At 36.2% G+C, this 22,637-nt stretch overlaps 1 non-coding gene across 1 annotated transcript; it reads right to left on the reverse strand.

Annotated features, from left to right (window-relative positions):
* Positions 1–21,162: 21,162 nt before the first annotated feature.
* LOC141675314 (5S ribosomal RNA) lies at positions 21,163–21,281 on the reverse strand. The gene has a single exon (XR_012555972.1). It is a non-coding gene; the product is annotated as a 5S ribosomal RNA (ribosomal RNA).
* Between the last annotated feature and the right edge of the window lie 1,356 nt (positions 21,282–22,637).

The raw sequence follows: 22,637 nt of genomic DNA on the forward strand, positions 1-22,637 counted from the left end.
GATATCGACAAGTCAAATTTGACTGGAGAACTCTGAGATATCGACAAGTCAAGAAGCCACTAGAGAACTCAGAGTTATCGATAAGTCAAGTGAAGATATGAACACTAGAGATCTCGACAAGTCAAATTCTCTTATAGAGAACTTAGAGACCTCTACAAGTCAAATTTGCTATGGAGTATTAGAGATCTCGATAAGACAATATACTTATTGAGATGTCAAGTTCTCTATAGACCGAATGGAGATCTCGAGGTAAAATCTCAAAGTATAAAATTGCAGATCAGTTCAATGTCCAAGATTAACAATCAACAAACAATCCAAACAGCTGGATTGACAAGTCTACAAAAAGCAACTTGAAGGATGTGCAAGATTAATGGTGAAGATTAACTGACAAAGGAAGATCAAGATAATCACAGGATGTTAAAGATATGCTAAGCCAGATATAGAAGATATACTTTTCTATAAATGGAAATGACAAGTGACAGCTTAGTAAAGTTAATAGCATGTCTTATTATACACTTTGTAAACCAGCAGTTAATTGAATTATAAAGTTAACACTGGTCTTTTAGTCAGTGGAGCAAAAAAAGATAGAATCTTGTGACTCTCTCAAGAAGAAGCTAAGCTCTTTATCAACAAAGAGCCTAGAAATTTTGTAGCAAAACATTCTTAATTTTAATATAAAATTAAGTGAATTTTGAAGATTTGTGTTCTTTATTTTCTGCAAGTTTAATTTTTGCATGAATACATTTTTCCTACAAGATTTAATTTACTTTGTTCAACCATAAAAGATTCAAGAAATGCTCAAAAATAGTAAAACACATTCACCCCCCTCTATGTGTTATTCATTTCCTAACAAGTGGTATCAGAGAAAAATTTGAAAGTATACAGATTCAAGATCTTGGAAGAATGAATACACAGAAAATCAGTAGCATCAAAATTTCTACCTTTGACAAAACTAACTACACTCTTTGGAAAAAGAAAATGTTGTTCTTTATCAGGATGGCCAATCCACTCTACATTCAGAACCTCAAGAATGGGCCCTTCACTCCTATGGTTAGAATTGAGGAATCTACAGATGGAGACATGGTTATCCCAACTCATTATGCTCCAAAAGACCCTTCTGAGTATACTAAGCCTGAAAAAGAGAAAGTTTTCCTGGATAGTGGCTTGTAATTAATATTGATTGAGTCACTTGACAATGTGATGTACAACAACATTGTCAACTGTGACACTGCCAAGCAAATATGAGAAAAGATTGAGATACTCTGTGAGGGAACTGAGGAAGTTAGATCAAATCAGAGAAGGATACTGATTTCACAGTATGAGGGTTTCATGGCTAAGCCAAAGGAAAGTATTACTGAAGTGTTTGAAAGGTTTAACAAGCTGATAAATGACTTGCAACTTCATGATACATATTATGAAGCTGAAGAAGTGAACTTAAAGTTCTTGCTTACTCTCCCTGATCATTCGGAACAGAAAATTTCAGCAGTTAGGGAAGGGAGAGACTTGAGTAGGATAACACTGGAAATTTTATATGGAATTCTTAAAATATATGAACTTGAAATGATTCAGAGAAAATCATTGAGATCTGGACAAGGACATGTTGTAGATGGCTCAAGTGCTTTAATTGTCAATGAAAGCTAAACATCTACTAATGAGCTAAGATCTCAAACTCCAGTTGCCTCAACAAGTGAGCAAAGAACAAATGATTCACGGGAACAAGTCATTCTGGAATTAGAAGAAGATGAGTTATACACTCTTGATGAACTGTATGGGCTAGATCAGTCAATGGATTATTTGGCTAGAAAATTCTCTAACATTAGAGTAAAGAAGCTGAGATTTTTCAAGGGTAAAGGACAGTCTTTCAACAAAGACAGCAGCTGGAAAGGAAAAGGGAAGATACCTCTGATAGCAAGAATGGTTACAAAACTGGATATGTTGACAGATCTAAGATAAGGTGCTACAACTGTGATGAGTTGGGCCATTTTTCTACAGAATCCAGGAAACCCAAGAAAGCAAAGAAGGATAAAACTTATCTTGAATTAGAAGCAAAGTATGAAGCTCTTTTGAAGAAACAGCAAAGCAAAGCTTATATTACAGAGGGTAAAAGTTGGGATGACTCTGAAAATGATGAAGATGAAGAATTTGGAAATTATGCACTTATGGCCTTGGAGCAAGGAGAATCATCCTCATCTAAATCACAGGTACCAACTCTTACCACCATTGATTTAAATGTGAGTCAATATAAGGAAACTGTAGAGAAGATGAGCGCATAAATGTTTCACATTCACACTAGCATGGTTGCTACTAATGAAGAAGCTAGCAGATTAACAAAGATAAATGAGAAGCTTGAAAGTGAGAAGCAAGAAACTGAATTATTGTTGGTGGAGCTTGAAGCTGTAAAGCAAGAGAATGCTTATCTCAAGAACTAGCTCAAGTGTGCAAGTGAAATTGAAGCAGTGCTAAGGGAGAAGCTGGAAAAGAATGAGGTGAAGTTGAAGTCTTTCAAGAATGCATCTGAGTTAATTGGACAGTATCATGAGAAAAATAAACCATGTGCAAATATTGATATTGGTCTTGACTATGATGCCTTGAACAGCAAGAAGAAAGGGACATGTGACAAAAGAAAAGCAACAGTTAATGAAAATGTTCCAGCTATGTTGAAAAAGGTTACATCACCTATTTTCAAGGCATGTGAAGTCAGCTTCAGTGAAGAAGAATTGATTATCAAGCAAGAAATTGTTGATGAGGATAAAGAGAAGAAAACTACAGAATCAACTCAGTCTTCCAATACTGAAGAAAAGCTCATGGACAAACAAAGCCCCAAGACACCTGTCAAAGAGACAAAAAATGAAGATGCAAGAAAGAAAAAGAAAAATAGAAATGGAAAAATAGGGATAAGCAAAAGCAACAATTTTGCCTATGTTGCAGATGCTCCAAAAAAGAAATGTGAGAAAAGTGGCTTTGTCAATCACCTAACTCGCCTTTGTAAAAAGGCAGGTAGAAAGCCAACTGAAGGTTCCTGCAAATACAATGAAGCAAATGTAAATGATCCCTACTCCTTCTGTGACAAGTTTGACTGTATTCCTTGCAACTTAAAAGTGATGAAAAGTTGCCACTAACTGAGAGTAGACCTCAAGGAAATAAGAATTGAATCTACAACAGAAAGGGAAAATGCTCAACAATCAATGAACTCTATTTTATCTGAAACTACTCATTCTACTTTTGCTAAATCAGTTAATAAGAAGAAAGTACCCAACACTGCTTGGGTTGCTAAACACACTTAAAACTCATTGTGTGAAGGGCAAAGTGAAGAAAGTCATCTAGATCATAAACAGTGGATGTTCCAGGCATATGACAGTTAATAAAGCCCCACTATCACAGTTTGAGGAGAAAGCTGGCCCTTTGGTGACCTTTGGAGACAACAGCAAAGGATTCACAATGGGATATGGCAAGATTATTTCTAAAAATGTTGTCACTGATGATGTAGCACTGGTAGATGGTCTTGAAGTGAATCTTCTCAATGTTAGCCAATTTGCAGACAAAGGCTTTGAAGTTTTATTCAACAAAGAATACACTTTTATCAGCAAGAAAACTGGTGAAGTTGCTCTGAAAGGAGCAAGAAAAGGAAGCTTGTTTGTTGCAGGCTTAGACTCAACAAATAAGGATGGAATTTGTTGCTTCTACACCAAGGCATCAGAAGAACAAAGCAAGTTATGGCATAAGAAGATGTCTCACTTGAATTTCAAAGCAATTAACACCTTGGTCAAAAAGGAGTTGGTAAGAGACATGCCTAAACTGGAGTTTCCTCAAGTTGAAGTTTGTGAAGCTTGTCAGAAAGGAAAAATGAAAAGATCAAGTCATAAGTCAAAAACTGTGAATTCTATAAATACTCCTTTGCAACTAATTCATATGGACTTGTTTGGGCCAGTAAATGTTTTATCAATTTCAAGGAACAAATATGCACTTGTGATGGTGGATGATTTCTCAAGATACACTTGGGTAGAGTTCATGCACTCTAAAGATAAAACTCCACACATCATAATTGAGCACATCAAGAAGATAGAAAAACAGGCTAAAGATTACAACTGTGTAAAAAGATTGAGAAGTGATAATGGAACAGAATTCAGAAATGCTACATTGAGTGAATTCTACAAAAGTAAAGGCATTATTCAAGAATTGTCAGCTGCTAGAACACCTCAACAAAATGGAGTATTTGAAAGGAAGAAGAGAACATTAGTTGAAGCTGCTAGAACAATGTTGCAAGATGCCAAGTTGCCAACAAGCTGTTTCTGGGAAGAGGCAGTTAACACTACATATTACACTCAGAACAGATATCTCATTAACAAAGCACATGGCAAATCACCTTACTCAATCATGTCTAAAAGAAAGCCTACTGTAAAGCATCTTTATGTGTTTGGAAGCAAGTGTTACATTTTGAAAGACAACTCTGAATATGTGGGAAAATTTGACTCAAAAGTCTTTTAAGCAATTTTTCTGGGATATTCATTGGAAAGAATAACCTACAAAGTTTATGCGATTGACCAAAAAAAATTATGGAAAGCACAAATGTAACTTTTGATGATGACAAGTGTCCAGGCATGAAATGCCTTGATGATAATGAAGCTAAAGCCCTTGCATTTAAAAACCTCAACATTGATAGTGATTCTGATGGGGAAGATGAAGTTGATGCACAACAGATGTTAAATGAAGAGACTACTCAACAAGAAAATCATGGAAGTGGAAGCTCATCCCAAACACCTGAATTTAATAGCACAAACTCAGGGGGAAGAAGAGAAGAAGGATTTAGCAGTCATACCAACAATGAAGAAAATGATGAAGGCACAAGTCAAAAAAGTCATACAAGGAAGTGGGATATAAGTCACACTAGAGAAGCAATTATTGGTGATCCTACTGCTGGTGTGAGGACTAGAAGTGCAACTGCTAATGAGTGCCTACATGCATATTTTCTGTCTCAAGTAGAGCCTAAAAAAATTGATGAAGCTCTACTGGATCCTGATTGGATATCTGCCATGCAGGAAGAGCTGAATCAGTTTGAAAGAAACAAAGTTTGGGAATTGGTTCCTGCACCAAAGAATAGAAGCATTATTGGGACAAAATGGGTGTTCAGGAACAAGATGGATGAAAATGGTATAGTCACCAGAAATAAAGCAAGGTTGGTTGCAAAAGGCTACTCACAAGAAAAATGAATTGATTATGATGAAACTTTTTCTCCAGTTGTAAGACTTGAAGCAATAAGGATTTTTCTAGCATTTGCTTCACACTCAAATTTCAAAGTGTATCAAATGGATATCAAAAGTTCCTTTCTGAATGGTGAGCTAGAAGAAGAAGTTTATGTGCAACAACCACCTTGATTTGAAGATCCAGAATTTCCAAATTTTGTGTACAAGTTACTCAAGGCTCTATATGGACTAAAACAGGCACCTAGAGGTTGGTATGACATACTGTTAGAATTCCTACTGAAGCATGGTTTTACTAGAGGTACCTTAGACAAGACTCTCTTCTACAAGAAACATGGTGAGGATATGATCCTAGTTCAGATCTATGTGGATGATATCATCTTTGGTTCTACAAATGAGAAGCTTTTCCAATGATTCTCTAAGCTTATGCAAAGTAAATATGAAATGAGTATGATGGAAGAACTGAGTTACTTTCTTGGACTTCAAGTTAGTCAAAGAAGTGATGGTATCTTCATCAGCCAAACTAAGTATGTCAAGGATTTACTGAAAAAGTTTGGTATGGTTGATTGTTCACCTGCATCTACACCTATGTCTACTGCAACAAAGTTGGATGAAGATAAAAAGGGAAAGAGTGTAAATATTTTAAGCTATAGAGAGATGATTGGATCATTGTTTTATTTAACTGCAAGTAGACCAGATATCATGTTTGCTACGTGTCTGTGTGCAAGATTTCAAGCCAATCCAAAAGAATCACATTTGATGGCTGTAAAGAGGATTTTTCAGATATTTGAAGGGAACTCCAAACTTGGGATTATGGTATCCTAAGGGAACTGGTTTTGAAGCTGTTGGTTATACAGATGCAGATTTTGCTGGATGCAGGGTTGACAGGAAGAGTACTAGAGGAAGCTGTCAATTTCTTAAACAAAGATTTGTATCCTGGTATAGCAAGAAACAACAATCTGTATCAACTTCTACAGCTGAGGCTGAATACATAGTTGCAGGAAGTTGTTGTGCTCAAGTGTTTTTGTAACACCCCTAAATCCGAGGTCAGGGATCTGGGTTGTCACGAGTTCCATTTCCCTTAACAACACTTAATCTAAATAAAAAACCAATTACTGCATACTGTGACCCACAATATACACACACACCATGAGTTATAGTCTCAGAGATGAATACCAAAATAACACAAGTCATTTTATTCCACAATTATAAGTCATTACACCTCAAAAGGGGTTTCCGAATAAATTTACATATTCTTTGCTATTATTAAAATTCATAATATACATAAGTCTGGTACATCAACAGTTGAAAACCTAGCCTATTGGTAGTTTCTACCTCAGCTACAGCGACATCAATGCCTATAGGAAACTGCGGAACGTTTCCTATCCACTTACGAATTGGGAGCTTGGTCATGTTCATCTTGTCTATCTGTTGTTGTGTGGTGAAAGAAGAAAACAAGGGTGCGAAACAAGCCCATCGAAATAATATGTATAATAATTAATGATATATGAGCATCTTCATAGTACTCATGAAAGTCTTGGTCAAGCAGAAATGAACCAAGTTTGATATCTTAATGCAACGAAGTCGCAAAATATTCAGTATATATACATATATACTTCTCAAAATCTTTGAAATCCTCTGCCATGTATAATATACACAGAGTTCCAGTTTATAACTGTATAAAATATCATTGCAAGGTGATCTCATATATCTAACCTTGTCTCAACGTTTATCGGAAAATCTTTGTCGTGCATAAGATAATCATTAACTAGATATAAGTGGAAAAGATGAAGTTACCAGACACTACAATATACTTATATCTTTTTCGAATACTACTTGAACTACCACTATTCAAGGTATAAATAGTTAATCCCATAGATGAAGTTATAAGACAAAACTTGTATAGAATCAATCTTTGAAATATCATCAAAATGAAATGAAGTTACGAGATACTTCATTTGATGAAAACATCATTTTGAAAACTCGACCCTGCCAACACTCAACAATCGCCCAGCCGTAGCCTTTCTATCGAAGTGCTTTGGGTAGTGTTGCAGAAATATCCAACTGGATGATGAACTCATTACGGGAGTTTGTCGTGCCAGGAAGACCACTCACGATGATTAGTCGCAATAGTGCAACCCCACAATTTTCTACATGTAGAGGAGAACAGTCAGATTTACTTGTCGACCGAACGCTGGACTCTAAAGGAATGGACCGTCTTAGCGAGACTTCTGGGCGATTTGGGCCAATATTATAAGGCTGGGCCGGCGCCACTCGACCACTTACGCCACTCCTAGTTCAGATAAAATCCATGACTCTGAAGCGTAAAGCTCGTTCCCCCTTTCCCCAAGTAGAAACTTGTTGATACGACTCCACCAAGAAGTCGCCTCTAGTTGTGTTATTCCCTAACAATACAACAGGAATTATAGAAGGGGGGTTGAATGTAATTCTGGCTTCTTTTTGAGATTTATGAAAAATGGTTCTAACTCAATTTATATCTAACTGTTTGATTTCCAAAGTGCGGAATAAATAGTTAAGTAAATCAAACACAAAGTAATAAAAACTCAGGTCTTTAAAACTTTCTGGTGGATTTGAATGTATCCAACATATATATATATATATATATATATATATATATATATATATATCGAGTGAGAACCCTGTGAAGCTTGAATAGCTCACAGCTTCTTACAAATATGAACAACTAAACTTACAGAGAAATGCTACAGGATTCAGCTTACAAATGTTTCTCTGAGAATGTATTTGCTTAGTCTTGATGGTTGTTCTACTTGCTACACTTGGTTTATATATCACCAAGTTTACATAGTAATAAGACAAGATATTAAAACAAAACCTATCAAGTTTAACTCCATGATCCTTCACTACTTTATTCCATCATCTTTGAATATCTTTATAATAGAATGGAAATGGTAATGCTTCTATATCCTCAAAACCCTGCTAAACAGGCTGCCATATTCCTTTTACAAATACTTGACGCATGTGACTGTGTTGTCACTATCAGCAGATATTTGAATTGATCATCCGTCGGGTACATGCTTGTTATCTATCGGGTAGCCTTGTTGATCATCCGTCGGGTAGCTTTGTTGATCATCCGTCAGGTAGCCATTTATCACTTGACTTCATTTCATTTGTGCAAAATTACAAGACATAAGTATTTACATTTAATCAACTTATTCTGCACATCTACTAGCAGTCTACATGATTCATAAGCTACTACAGAATCTATACAAAGTTGTTTGCAGAAATGTGCTACAGTACTTTTTGTTACATAAGCTACTCACCGGGTGGATATCAATTAGTCATCCATCGGGACTATATTGAATCATCCATCGGGACTATAATTGATCATCCGTCGGGTGCTACAAAATTCACTAAGTTAAATCTACTAAGGTGTTTTGTTTAGCTTATCACCTAGTACACAATATATTCCTAACAATCTCCCCCAATTTATGTCTACTAGAATTGTAGCCATAAATTAAGAGAAACTTGATGATGACAAAACATCCTAAAGATACAGATTGAAAAATAGTAGATAAAACTTATAAGTGCTACAAATTGCTAAAAATTGAACAATGCAAAGAACACAAAGAAATTGCTCACAATTGTTATAAGGTGCAAAACACACAAAATAAAAATTGATAAAACTTATAAGGTGCTCCTCTAGTCTGAGCAGATAACTTTATTTTCTTGATTGTCTGGATTTCTTCCCAAGCCTTCTGTTGTTTTCTTCAATTTGATTCTGGAGTTGTCTGTGGAATTCAAGTTCATCGGCTTTTGAGAAATCTAGTATTTCCTGTATTTCCAAAAGAGTCTCATTGCTAGAGATACTCAATTGGTCCTCCAATCTGAAGAATCTTCTAAGTCCTTTTTCATCCCTGAATTCCATCAGTCAATAGGGACTCAGATGCACTCTCTTTCCTGTGAAGGGAATTGACAGAGTCGTTGGTAGTGCATCTTTGGCTCTATTACTCCTTAGCTCCTCAATCTTCTTTATAACTAATCTTCTTGCTGTTATATTGTATCCAAAGTTCTTTTTGAATGAAGAGTACACTTTTATTAGCACATATTGGCTTTCTAGAAGAATCCTGTGAAGTGGCCATATAAGCTCTCTACCTCCCTTGTATTTGAACATCAGCCTTTCAGGGAGATGTCTGTGAGCATCAATTCCTCTAATTTCTTCCAATTCATCTAAGTAAAGGTTTATGTTAGAAAACTCTTTGATGTCACAGATGTACAACATGTCTCCCTTGTTAATTGTAGATTTGGCTTTGATTGGTGTCTTGGATTTGAGAAATACTGGATTCACTTTATTGCTAGCTCTTGTCTTTGTCTTCTTTGTCTTGAAGATGGGAAAGTTCATCTCAGGAATTGGTAGACTATCTCAGTCCACTGGTTCATCCTTTGGAATTATGGGCTCACCATGTATATTCCTTGTTGGATCTACCACCTTGAATTCTCCAAATACCATTGAGGGTTTTGATGTCTGAGTTGTAGTTGTAGACTTTTTGAGAACTTGGTCTTCCCTTTCCTAATCATTAAAGTTCAATTTTCTTTTGGCCCTTTCCTTGTATCTGAAAGTTATTTTCTGTTGTGGTTCAGCTTGCACCTTTAGATCTTGAGATTCAGAAATTACAGATGGTTGTGCAGAGGTTTCTGTTGTGGTTTTTACAGCTTGAAGCTTGGCCAAGATAGCAGCTTGCTCCTTCTTTTGTCTGTGCTTCTTAGCATCCAAGGCAGCTTGCTTCTTTTCTAGCCTGATTCTTTCTTTCTCTTCCTTCTTAGCTTCCATAAACAGTGGGTGTCCAACCACCACACAAATCTCCTTACCATTTTTGTAAATTTTAGCAATTCTCCTTTTAAGCACTGAATCAGTTGGATCCTTGTAGAATGCAATAGACCTAGCCAACAGCTTCTTCTCATCTGTCCTAGGTGTTTCAAACACTGTATCCATATGATTCTTATCTGAAAACATAGAGTAGTTCCTTTTGGCCTTCATAATGAGATCCTTCTTTGAGATTTGATGCAGGAAGTTTGACCCCTTTCCAGATAGTTCATACTTATGTCATTCACAGAGATTTTCATGACTTGAGAGTGATGACTGGAGACTTTGTCTGGCTTCTGAATTGGGCCAAACTTTTGTTGAATATCTACATCTATCTTTCTCCATTTTTCTTTTATTTCCTTCTCTAAAGTTGTAACATCAAGCATCTTAGGATTTGATTTTGACTCAAGCTTTTCAGCTGCTCATTGGATTAGATCAATATTATCCAACACCGGTGGCTTTGTGAAAGCAATTGTTGGCACAATCAGTTTGCTCACTTGTATGTTTAGCTGAAGCTCCCCCTTACTAGAGCCTTTTTCCCCTCACCCTTACTTGAGCTTTTTCCCCCTTTTTGTTATCATCAAATAGAGTGGAGGATGAAGATTATGCAGCCACTAGTTATTGTAGCAGTTAAGTTTGTTGAGCTTAATTTAGATGTATAGCTGTTAAAGAAGCTTCCATTGCAGTCATTCTGGTATCCAAGGAATTTATCTTTGTGGCAAGATCAGAATTCTTCCTGAGTTGTCTCTTAATATCAAGCATTGTAGCTTCTGGAAGTTTAGAATCCAACCTTTCAGAAATGTCACTTTTCATTTGATCAATTTCACCTTTGAAAGAAGTGACATCCTGAGTATGTTGAAAACCTTGGATTTATTGTAATTGAAGAAAAGCAAGGTATGCTTGTAGGAGCTTCTTGGTGCTGGCATTTGTTGTGGATTGAAGAGCATAGTGTGTCTGACTTATAAGTTGAATGAGGGTGGTCTTGAAATAGTGTTCATCACACTATTTTGAAAATGCCCAAGATGGCATACCAGATTTGGAACTAGGGCCTACTTCTCCCCATATGTCCAGTGACCCCTCTTCACTTATATCACCAAAGAAATCATCAGATTCCCCAGTCCCATAGTCAACATCATCATCACCTCTAGGTGGCATAGCTATGATGGCATCCTTAGCTCTTTACATTGACTGGGTGGTGTGCACCAAGTTCCGCATCCTTTTTGCATCTTCATTGCCCTGTCCAGCCAAAATTTGATATGCTGGAACAGGATGAGTAAATGCCTCAGCATGCAAAGAGATGGAACCTACAACAGCTTGATATGCTGAGATAGTTTCTCAATGTCTGCATCATTGGCATTCATTGACTCATTAGCAATGATATCCATCCTTATTTCTCCTGTACCTACATTTCTCTCATTTTCTCTTTGTTTTTGTATCAAGGGCTCCCCTTGGCTCCCCACCCTCACACCCTCACCTTTACCATCTAAGGTGGGACTCCTCTCACTCACTTTTGCAAGTCTTGAAAAATGGACTGCAGTTGTTCACTCTTTTTCTCTCCTTTTTCCTGGGAGCAACCCAGACTCTCACTCAAATCACTCCCTTCCCTCAGTCCTAAGAGTGATTGCACTACTACTAGGTCTTCTGCACTTGTAAGAATTGAAGAAATTTGAAGTTGTGTAGAGACACCCGACGGATGAGGAATATCCATCGGGTTAGTAGTATAGCTATCCGACGGATGACTGCTGTTAGGCTTATCCGTCGGGATACAATCACTACTCGACGGATGATGAATATCCATCAGGATAGTAGAAATGAAAGAGTTTGGATTGGAGACTATTGTAGACTCTGTGCAGATTGATAAGAATTTTGGCACAGATGTCTCAACAGTCTCAGAAAGAAATGGTAAATGAGCCAACAAATCATCTAAAAGATGATGCTCACTTACTTGGATTTTTGGCTTCTCCAAGAGAGTTAAAGATGGAGAATTTGGAAGTGATGTATTAATCATGTCAACATCCAGTGAGTGTGTGGGAGAATTTGGTGTATCAGGTGCTTCAATTATGAGAGATTTTGGCTGTGACTCCACATTTATTGGAGCCACATCAACCTGACTTTGAGAAGGTGCAGTGACTGTGTCTTTAGCACCAGTTTGCACAGTGTGTGAGCCCTGTGCATCCCCAAGGGTTTTTGATCTTTTCTTTCTAGCATAAGTTTATGGTGAGCGGGTGTCCCTACCCCTCTCGGCTTGTGCTCCTGGTTGGGAGCTTGTTTCAATGGTAACATCCTTTTGGGAAGTTGAAACCAATAATGAGCTAATTTCCTTATTAACAACCACAGTTTGTTGGGAAACTGTGGTGTGTCTAGGCTTGGGTACACTCTTCTCACCAGCCTTATCCTTAGGGCTTCTTTGATTTTCACCTTGTCCCTCACCTTTCTTACCCTCCTTCACACTCCCCTCTTTAGGTTTAATAGATTTTACAACTGATTTCTTTTGAAAGAAATCAGAGGGGGCTTTCTTAGCTTTGGATTTAGAAATTTTTGTTGGTTTGGTAGTTTGGGTAGGCATCTATTGGGTCATTGACACAGATGTCATAGCTATACTAGAATGCAAAGAAATGTGTGAGGTTGGAAGAGTAGAGACAATAGAAATTACCTAACTTACCTGAGGTCCCTCCATTACTGGAAAATAGTACAAGGGCACCTCCTTGTGATGATTTGCTCTATTTAAATCTGCAATAATCCTTCTTTCTTGAACCCAACAATTCAGCTTGTTGGTTGGGTTCTCAATCTCAATATTCTCAATAAGATGGTTAGCAAGCATCATAAAGAATCTAGCATAATAGACACTTTTACCTCTCTTATTAAGTTCTCCTAACTTAAAGCCTAATTCAAACAAAACCAAGTCACTGAAATTGAAATACTTATCAGTAACTAGCATGTAAAGCATGTTGAGCATGGATATATTGATAGAATCAAAGTTGTTAATCTTACTAGAAAATACTTTAGTTACCACATCACACAGATAACTCCATTCTTTCCTAAGACCCAACCTTCTAATTTCACTTAACTTAGAGGTAGTGAGTGCATAGCCCATAGAATTAAGCATGTTAACGATGTTAGTGTCTGTGTGAGGAGCAGTTACAGTATTATCAGGAATCCTAAAGCATGCTTTGATAATATCACTGTTTATGCAAAACTGCTTACCTTTTAGAGTGAAAGTGATGGTCTTGTCTGTTGAGTTGTACACTGCATTTGTCCACGTCTGCTCTACAACCTCACAGTAAATGGTGGGTGATTCCAGCATGGCATAGTTGAGTTTGCAGTTCTTCACAAAATCCATCATTTTGTGATAGTCACCAGATTGTTGAATCTCCTTATTTACTAAAGCTGAGAAGTTGTTTTTCTCATAGATGTAACCGGTTTGAGACATGATTTTCACTACAGGTGCCATTGTTAGAGATTTGTAATTTGCAGAGAGAGAGTTTGCTTTTGAGAAGAAAGAAATTAGAGCGATTGAATCTTGAGAATGATAAAAGAAAAGAAAAAAAATGAATTTGCTTTTATACTATCTCAGAAATAAACTAACAAAATAATAAAGTAAAATAAAGGACCAATAAAAATTTCCCAAAATAGCCGTTTTAAAAATAAATAAACTGTAAAAAAAAATTTACTTATCCGTCGTGTCATGCTTACAAGCTGTAGGTATACTCGATGGATAATGTTCAGAATTTTAACGGCTAAGATTGAGACAATTTGACGGATGAGGATAAATCAGTTACCCGTCGAGTTATAAAATATTCCAGAAAAATAATTGATTTTTATGGACAAATTGTATTCCGACGGATGATCAAACTTGATGGATAATGAGCATCCGTCGGGATGTAAATTTTGACTTAGCCAAAATTTCATCCAAAGCAGAAAAATCAATTAAATTTATGGCTGCATAACAACTTGCAAAATATCTGAAATGAGAAGGTGGATACCTAACTCACTTACCAACCTTGAGAAGGTGGATTCATATAGTGGCTTGGTAAATATGTCTGCAAGCTGCTTTTCACTTGGAACAAAATGCAGTTCCACAGTACCATTCAGCACATGTTCCCTTATGAAGTGGTACTTGATGTCTATGTGCTTTGTTCTTGAATGTTGTACTGGATTTTCAATGATGGCAATTATACTTGTGTTATCACAGAAAATAGGAATCCTATCCACTTGTAGACCATAGTCCAACAATTGGTTTTTTATCCACAAAATATGTGCACAGCAACTACCAACAGTAATATATTCAGCTTCAGCTTTAGAAGTAGAAACTGAATTTTGCTTTTTACTGAACCAGGACATAAGCTTGTTTCCTAGAAATTGACAAGTTCATGTTGTACTTTTTCTGTCTATTTTACAACCTATATAATCTGCATCTGAATAACCAGTTAGATCAAAACCAGAATCTCTAGGGTACCAAATGCTAAGTTTTGGTGTTCCCTTAAGATATCTGAAAATTCTCGTAATAGCTGCTAAATGATATTCTCTAGGATCAGCATGAAATCTAGTACAAAGACAAGTAGCAAATATTATATCTGGCCTACTAGCTATTACGTACAGAAGTGAACCAACCATGCCCCTATAACTTAAAATATCCACAGACTTTTCAGTAGTGTTTAATTCAAGCTTAGTAGCAGTGGCCATGGGAGTTTTTACAGATGTGCAATCCATTAGATCAAACTTTTTCAAAAGATCATGAATGTATTTAGTTTGACTAATGAATATTTCATCACTAACTTTCTTAACTTGCAAACCAAGAAAGTAAGTTAGTTCTCCCATCATGCTCATTTCATACTTACTTTGCATCAATTTGGCAAACTTTTTGCAAAGTTTTTCATCTATAGAGCCAAATATAACCATCTCCACATTATCAAATTTCAGACTCTCATGGGAATCTTCATCTAGCAGTCCTTCAATCTTTTTATCATCAAACACAACATGTATTGATTCCATAACAATGTTGGTTCTTAGATTGTAGACTCTATATGCTTTTCCCACAGCATATCCAACAAAAATTCATTCATCTGCTTTAGCATCAAACTTCCCATATTGATCAGTCTGATTTCTCAAGATATAACATTTGCACCCAAAGACATGAAGAAAATTTTGAGTTGATTTTTTGTTCTTGAATAATTGATATGGTGTCATGCACTTTGCTTGATTAACCAAAGAAATATTCTGAGTGTAGCAGGCAGTATTCACAACTTCAGCCCAGAAATTTGTTGGTAACTTTGATTCTTCAAGCATTGTCCTTGCAGCTTCAATAAGAGATCTGTTTTTCCTTTCTACCACTCCATTTTGTTGTGGAGTTCTTGCTGCAGAAAACTCATGCATTATCCCATTTTCATCACAAAATGATCTTATCACATAATTCTTGAACTCAGTTCCATTGTCACTCCTTATTCTTCTTACTTTGAAATCAGGATGATTGTTGACTTGCCTTATGTGATTGATGATGATTTCACTAGCCTCATCTCTAGACTTTAGGAAATATGTCCAAGAGAACTTTGAGAAATCATCTACAATTACTAGGCAAAATCTTTTCCTTGAGATGGACAACACATTGACTGGTCCAAACAAATCCATGTGAAGCAATTGCAAAGGTTCTTCAGTTTTTGAATCAAGCTTCTTTCTGAATGATGCTTTAATCTGCTTTCCCTTTTGGCAGGCATCACACAGTCCATCCTTAGAAAATTCCACTTGAGGAATTCCTCTAACGAGTTCTTTCTTGACAAGCTCATTCATGGTCTTAAAGATTAGATGGGATAGCTTCTTGTGCCACATCCAACTTTCATCTTGACTTGCTTTACTGAGAAGACAAGTGACAGATTCTGCATTAGATGAGTTAAAGTTAGCTAGATACACATTTCCTCTTCTCACACCAGTGAGAACCACTTTGTTGCTTCTTTTATTTGTCACAATACAGACTTCTGAGTTGAAGGTTACTGAATTGCCCTTATCACAAAGTTGGGTGATACTCTGCAAATTATGCTTGAGACCATCCACTAGGGCAACATCCTCAATGATGACATTGTCTTTTAAAATCAAGCCATATCCCGCAGTATAACCCTTGTTGTCATCTCCAAAAGTAATACTTGGGCCAGCTCTCCCCTTGAACTCTGAGAGTAGGGTAGAAACTCCAGTCATGTGTCTTGAACAACCACTATCCAGGTACCAAAGATTCTTTCTGTTTCCCTGCACACATCAAAACCAAATCAAAATAATTTTGGTACCCAAGTTTCCTCGGGTCCTGCCTTGTTAGCTTTCTTCTTTTGTTTCTTAGGTTTGATCTTATTTGACTTAGGGATATCTAATTCATCCCTAGTCATCTGAGTTGAACCTTTGAAACCAGTCATTAAAATAGAATTATCATGCATATTTTGATTAACAGGAAAAGGCATGCTATTTGCAAACATGTTATTCCAGTAAGCCAGCTAAATGGCATTTGAGGCATACTAAATGCAGCATAATAAGGATTAGGTGCAAATGGCATATTAGCAAATTGTGCATTCATATTCTGAGCAGACATAGCATTCATAGGCATAGAAGGCATGGCATTCATGTTGCGAAAAGAAGATGGTACAGATATAGGAGTAGGCATGGCAAGTTTGTAATTAACAGAAAAATGATTAATACTACCACACTTAACACAGATATTTCTTGGAGCATACTTATCAGGTGTGTAGTTGTTATGTTTGTTAACCCCTACTTTCCCATTTCTATTGTTTTTCTTTTTAGTTTCTATTTTAACCTCAATCTTTTCTAATCTGTCATTCAATTGCTTAATGGACAGATGACCAACATTCATTTTCTTCTCCTTCTTCACTTGACTTGATTCTCCTGGAACAAAGTTTTTGGAAACTAATCCATATTTTTCATTTAACTTGGCAAGTTTGGTTTTGCTCACAGGTTTAATCATAGCCGACGGATGAGGATTTATGTCACTCGACGGATAATCCTTTTGATTATCCGATGGATGACTCTCATCATCCGTCGAGTCCACATCTGTTAGCAATCCTTCAACCAATTTGGATTCCAGCTTCTCCTTACTCTTTTTCCAGGTTGCATCACAAAAGGACTCAATACCTTGAACTTTAGTGATTTGAGCATGGACATCTCTGGATGATTTCCATGCTTTAATCACTTCATGTTCTCATTCAAGCCGCTTCTTCAAAATCTCCTATTTCTTCAAGGACTCGGTTAATTCATCCTTAGCAATCTTACATTCAATTCTCAATTTCTGAAATTTAATAAACTGAGATTCTAGCACATTATTCCTCTCACTTAAAAACAAATTGTTTTCTTTAATTTTAGCATTTTCCTTAGTGAGGGACTTAAGTGTAACACGCAAGTTATATAATTCAGTAGACATGTCATTGATTTCATCATTACACTCAGCTTTAGATAAATGTGCTAGGTTAGTGGTGATTACCTGATTACTTGAAGAACTTATTTCTGTTTCATCAGACTTGGCCATTAGGGCTAGATTGACATACCTGACATCTTCATCCTCATCCAATCCATCTTCTTCCCAGTCATTTTCTTGTGTAATGAAAGCCCTTTCCTTTTGCTTGATCAACTCAAAATACTTATGTTTATAATCCACTGGCTCAAACTTCGTTTTGCTGGAATCTGACTTTCTACACTCACTGGAAAAATGCCCTGCCAAGCCACATTTGAAACATTTGAATTTTGATTTATCCACAATATTTCTACTTGGCTTAACTGCTCCAAAGTTCTTCTTGAACTTGAGCTTGGAAAATCTTCTGGAAAGAAATGCAAGATGTTCATCAATATCATCCATATCATCTTGGCTCAAATGATCTTCAGTTTCAGCTACCAGCCCCTTGCCCTTGTTCTCACAGACCCTTAAAGTAGACTCAACAGCTTCTACCTTCACCTCCTTCTCTTTTTCTAACTCAGCAACGAATGCTATGGACCCTCCTTTCTTCCTTCTTTTCTCCATCCTCTCATCTTGCTCTATTTCAAGCTCATAAGTTTTCAGGATGCCATATAGTCTCTCCAAGGTAAACTCCTTGTAATCCTGAGAATTTCTCAGTGAGACTATCATTGGTTTCCACTCCTTTGGAAGAGATCTAAGGAACTTGAGATTGGAGTCTTTGTCTAATAGACTCTTCCATGCAACTTCAGAGCATTTAGTAGTTTTTGAAATCTACTAAAAATGTCAGTGAGAGACTCACTATCTTCACAATGAAAGTGCTCATATTGATGAATTAGCAGTTGTATCTTATTCTCCCTTACTTGCTCAGTACCATCACAGATAATTTGAATTGTGTCCCCAACCTCCTTGGCTGTTTTTCAGTTAATGATGTTATCAAACATATCACCATCAACTCCATTGAATAATATATTCATGGCCTTCTTGTCTTTCCTGACTTGCTCAATATCAGGATCAGACCATTCATGCCTAGGCTTGGGAACAGATGGTTCATTGCCTGTTGCAGCTCTCATTGGCACATGAGGACCTCTGTCTATGCAATTCACATAGGCCTCATCTTGAGAAAGAAGATGTAGGTGCATATTCACCTTCCAGTGGTGATAATTGTCTTTGTCCAGAAATGGAATCTTCACTCCAACATCCTTCTTGTTCATCTTACTATTTTGTTGTGATCTTTAAACTCTTTGTACTTCAAGAGCTTGCTCTGATACCAATTGTTATTCCCTAACAATACAACAAGAATTACAGAAGGGGGGTTTGAATGTAATTCTGGCTTCTTTTTGAACTTATGAAAAATGGTTCTAACTCAATTTATATCTAACTGTTTGATTTCCAAAGTGCGGAATAAATAGTTAAGTAAATCAAACACAAAGTAATAAAAATTTAGGTCTTTAAAACTTTCTGGTGGATTTGAATGTATCCAACATATATATATATATATATATATATATATATATATATATATATATATATATATATATATATATATATATATATATCGAGTGAGAACCCTGTGAAGCTTGAATAGCTCACAGCTTCTTACAAATATGAACAACTAAACTTACAGAGAAATGCTACAGGATTCAGCTTACAAATGTTTCTCTGAGAATATATTTGCTTAGTCTTGTTGGTTGTTCTACTTGCTACACTTGGTTTATATATCACCAAGTTTACATAGTAATAAGACAAGATAATAAAACAAAACCTATCAAGTCTAACTCCATGCTGCTTCACTACTCTATTCCAGCATCTTTGAATATCTTCATAATAGCATGGAAATGGTAATGCTTCTTTGTTCTCAAAATCCTGCTAAACAGGCTGCCACATTCCTTTTGCAAACACTCGATGCATGTGACTGTGTTGTCACTGTCAACAGATATTTGAATTGATCATCCGTCGGGTACATGCTTGTTATCCTTCGGGTAGCCTTGTTGATCATCCGTCGGGTAGCTTTGTTGATCATCCGTCGGGTAGCCATTTATCAGTTGACTCCATTTCATTTGTGCAGAGTTACAAGACATCTTATATTAACATTTAATCAACCTATTCTGCACATCTACTAGCAGTCTACATGATTCATAAGCTACTACAGAATCTATACAAAGTTGTTTGCAAAAATGTGCTACAGTACTTATTGTTACATAAGCTACTCACCCGGTGGATATTAATTAGTCATCCGTCGGGACTATATTGAATCAGCCATCGGGAATATAATTGATCATCCGTCGGGTGCTACAAAATTCACTAAGTTAAATCTACTAAGGTGTTTTGTTTAGCTTATCATCAAGTACACAACATATTCCTAACAAGTTGGAAAGAAAAACTCACCGATATTTCTCAGGCGATGCATGTTAATGGATTAAACTCATTCCAAGAATTTTACTTCCCGAATGTTGGGTAAGTAATCAAAAACTCTTTTATCAACACAGCAACCTTGTTGTGAATATAAAAATACATCACGGAGCCAGATCCCTCAGATTTTTAAGCGAGTATTTAAATCCCCTTCGAAAGGAAGATCTTAAATTTGAAAACAAGTTTTGGGATCTACTCTAGCCTTTAAAATCATTTTGAAGACTCAAAAATATTTTTGAAAGTGTTTGGAATAAGGATGATTTGATAGAATAAATCAATTCCAAGATAATCAAAGAATATCTGAATATTATGCTATAATTAATATTCCAATAACAAATAGCTTTTATTAAAGCAAATGAAGTAAAAGTTTTGAAAATAACTTTCAAAAAATATTTAAGGTAAGAATGATTGACGATATCAATCATTTCTCGACTACTTGGCGAATAACGAAAATTATTCTTTAATAAAGAATATTATTTAATAAAATAAGCGGAGTCATAAGTTCTCGAATGAATATTCAAAATAATATTCATTAAATATAATAAGGGGAGTCATAAGTCCTCGAATGAATATTCAAACTAATATTCATTAAATAAAATAAGGGGAGTCATAAGTCCTCGAATGAATATTCAAACTAATATTCATTAAATAAAATAAGTGGAGTCATAAATCCTCGAATGAATATTCAGACTAATATTCATTTATAATATAAAACTATCGAATAAACATTATTCGATTAATAGTTTTGAAAACTATTTATATATATATATATAATATACTCGGGAACATCACCTCCCGGTTTAGAAAAATGTTCAACTCTGGGTCCCCTATACTAAGGGTATACGCAAGTACTGCTTATCTCTAGCATAGGTATTATGCAGTTTATAATCAATTGAATCAACAATGAGATATCAAGATTACGAAACATGCATGCATATATATATATATATCATATCAACATGCTCCAATATATCTCAAGACTTGCTAATAACAACCATGCACTTATCACAAGATAATGCATATACAAATATATACATCACAACAACAGTATAACGGGTAGAAAACTTGCCTGAGCGTTCCGGGGTAGACTTAAGCTTAGAGTGGGTCCGGTAACCTATGAACAATAACATAAGCCGGAATTAGACCACGGTCGCTCACGTACCCTCGACTCCACTAATTTTAATAAAGGGAAAAAATGAACTAAACATCGAAGAAATGTGTTGTACAAAGAGCTAATAATTTAAGAAGAAAAAAAACGTGAAACGAAAAAAGGGGTGCAACACGAGGACTTCCCAAGGGGTCACCCATCCTAGTACTACTTTTCCCCAAGCACGCTTAACTTCGGAGTTCTGATGGGATCCGGTGCATTAGTGCTGGTATGATCGCACCCGTCAGAGAAGTGCAAAGTAATTGTATATACGAAGATTTAAGGATTTGCGTTAATCGCTCGCTCGCGTACTCTCGGCTCCACTAATTTTAATAAATTAATCGTTACGAATTTTAAGGCGACTCTTTCGCGAATACTCTACTAACTGACCAATTAATCTTACATAATTGTTTTGTACTCCAATTAGTCATTTAAGGACCTTAATCAAGGTTTCAAAATAAAGCGAGGGGTAATGGTTCGCTCGCGAAACGCCGTTACTTAAAACGGTCGTTTCTCCTAAAACGTACATCGGATCCGAGCGATCCACATATAAAAATGAAGCTTACGACACGATCTAGCTAAACATGGCAAAGTTACAGATTGGTCAGTGAGCTTTCTGTCCCGAACACTAAGTACAAGCAGTTGAATGAAAACGGGCATTACGACGGCTATGTTTACGCGATTACCAATGTTTATACTACTCCAATTAACCACCAACCAACTCATAACCATCAATACAACAAAACTTCACCTAAACCCTACCACATCAGTCCATAACCTCAAGGTCTTCCAACTTATTCAACCACAAACATGAACTACTAACTATATCTTAAGATTCATTAACCAATAACCAAGATTCATAACCCAAAATCACTACAACTCCAACCAAACTTTTAACAAACAAGAATCGTGCTTCTCATATACTATATCAATCATAACAACTCCTAAATACTCAAAAGTAAAGCTAGGGTATGAGGTTTTACCTTCTTTGGTGAGTGATAAGTTGCTAGGAAGCCTTAGGGAGCCTTGATCTAACCTCCTACAAGCTTGATCTTTTCAAAGAAATCAAGAACACAAAATTAATTTTAAGAAAACACTATTCACCATCTCCTTCCATAATTTATTGGAAGAGATTTACAAGGAATTAGAAGCTTAAACTCCTAGGATATACTCATTTAATCATAGGGAAGCTTACATAAGTACCTTGGATTTGATTATGGAGTGGAGCTTGGAGTTGCAATTTTTTCTTCCTTGAATAGCAAAAGGGCTGAGAGCTTTTGTTCTTGGAAAGCAAAAGTCAACTTCTATTTTTGTGATATGAATTGTTGGTTGCTTCTCCTTTTTGCTTTGCTACTTTCAGAATTTACCATGGTAAATAATACTTGGCTAATAATCAACCAACTAAACATATCTACTTGTCATGCTTATGTCATCATGATTGTGTAATCTTTTAACACATGTCTTCTCCTTGTGGTGTGATGACATCACCATCCACTAACCTCTTTGATTAAACCTTAATTACTTGGCTAATGATCACTTATCTGTTATATGGTTCGCTTAACTTTCGTTCTCGTTTATCGTTTGAGGGATCATATCCGG

The sequence above is a fragment of the Apium graveolens genome, chromosome 7, assembly GCF_009905375.1.
Source record: "Apium graveolens cultivar Ventura chromosome 7, ASM990537v1, whole genome shotgun sequence".
Taxonomy (NCBI): Eukaryota; Viridiplantae; Streptophyta; class Magnoliopsida; order Apiales; family Apiaceae; genus Apium; species Apium graveolens.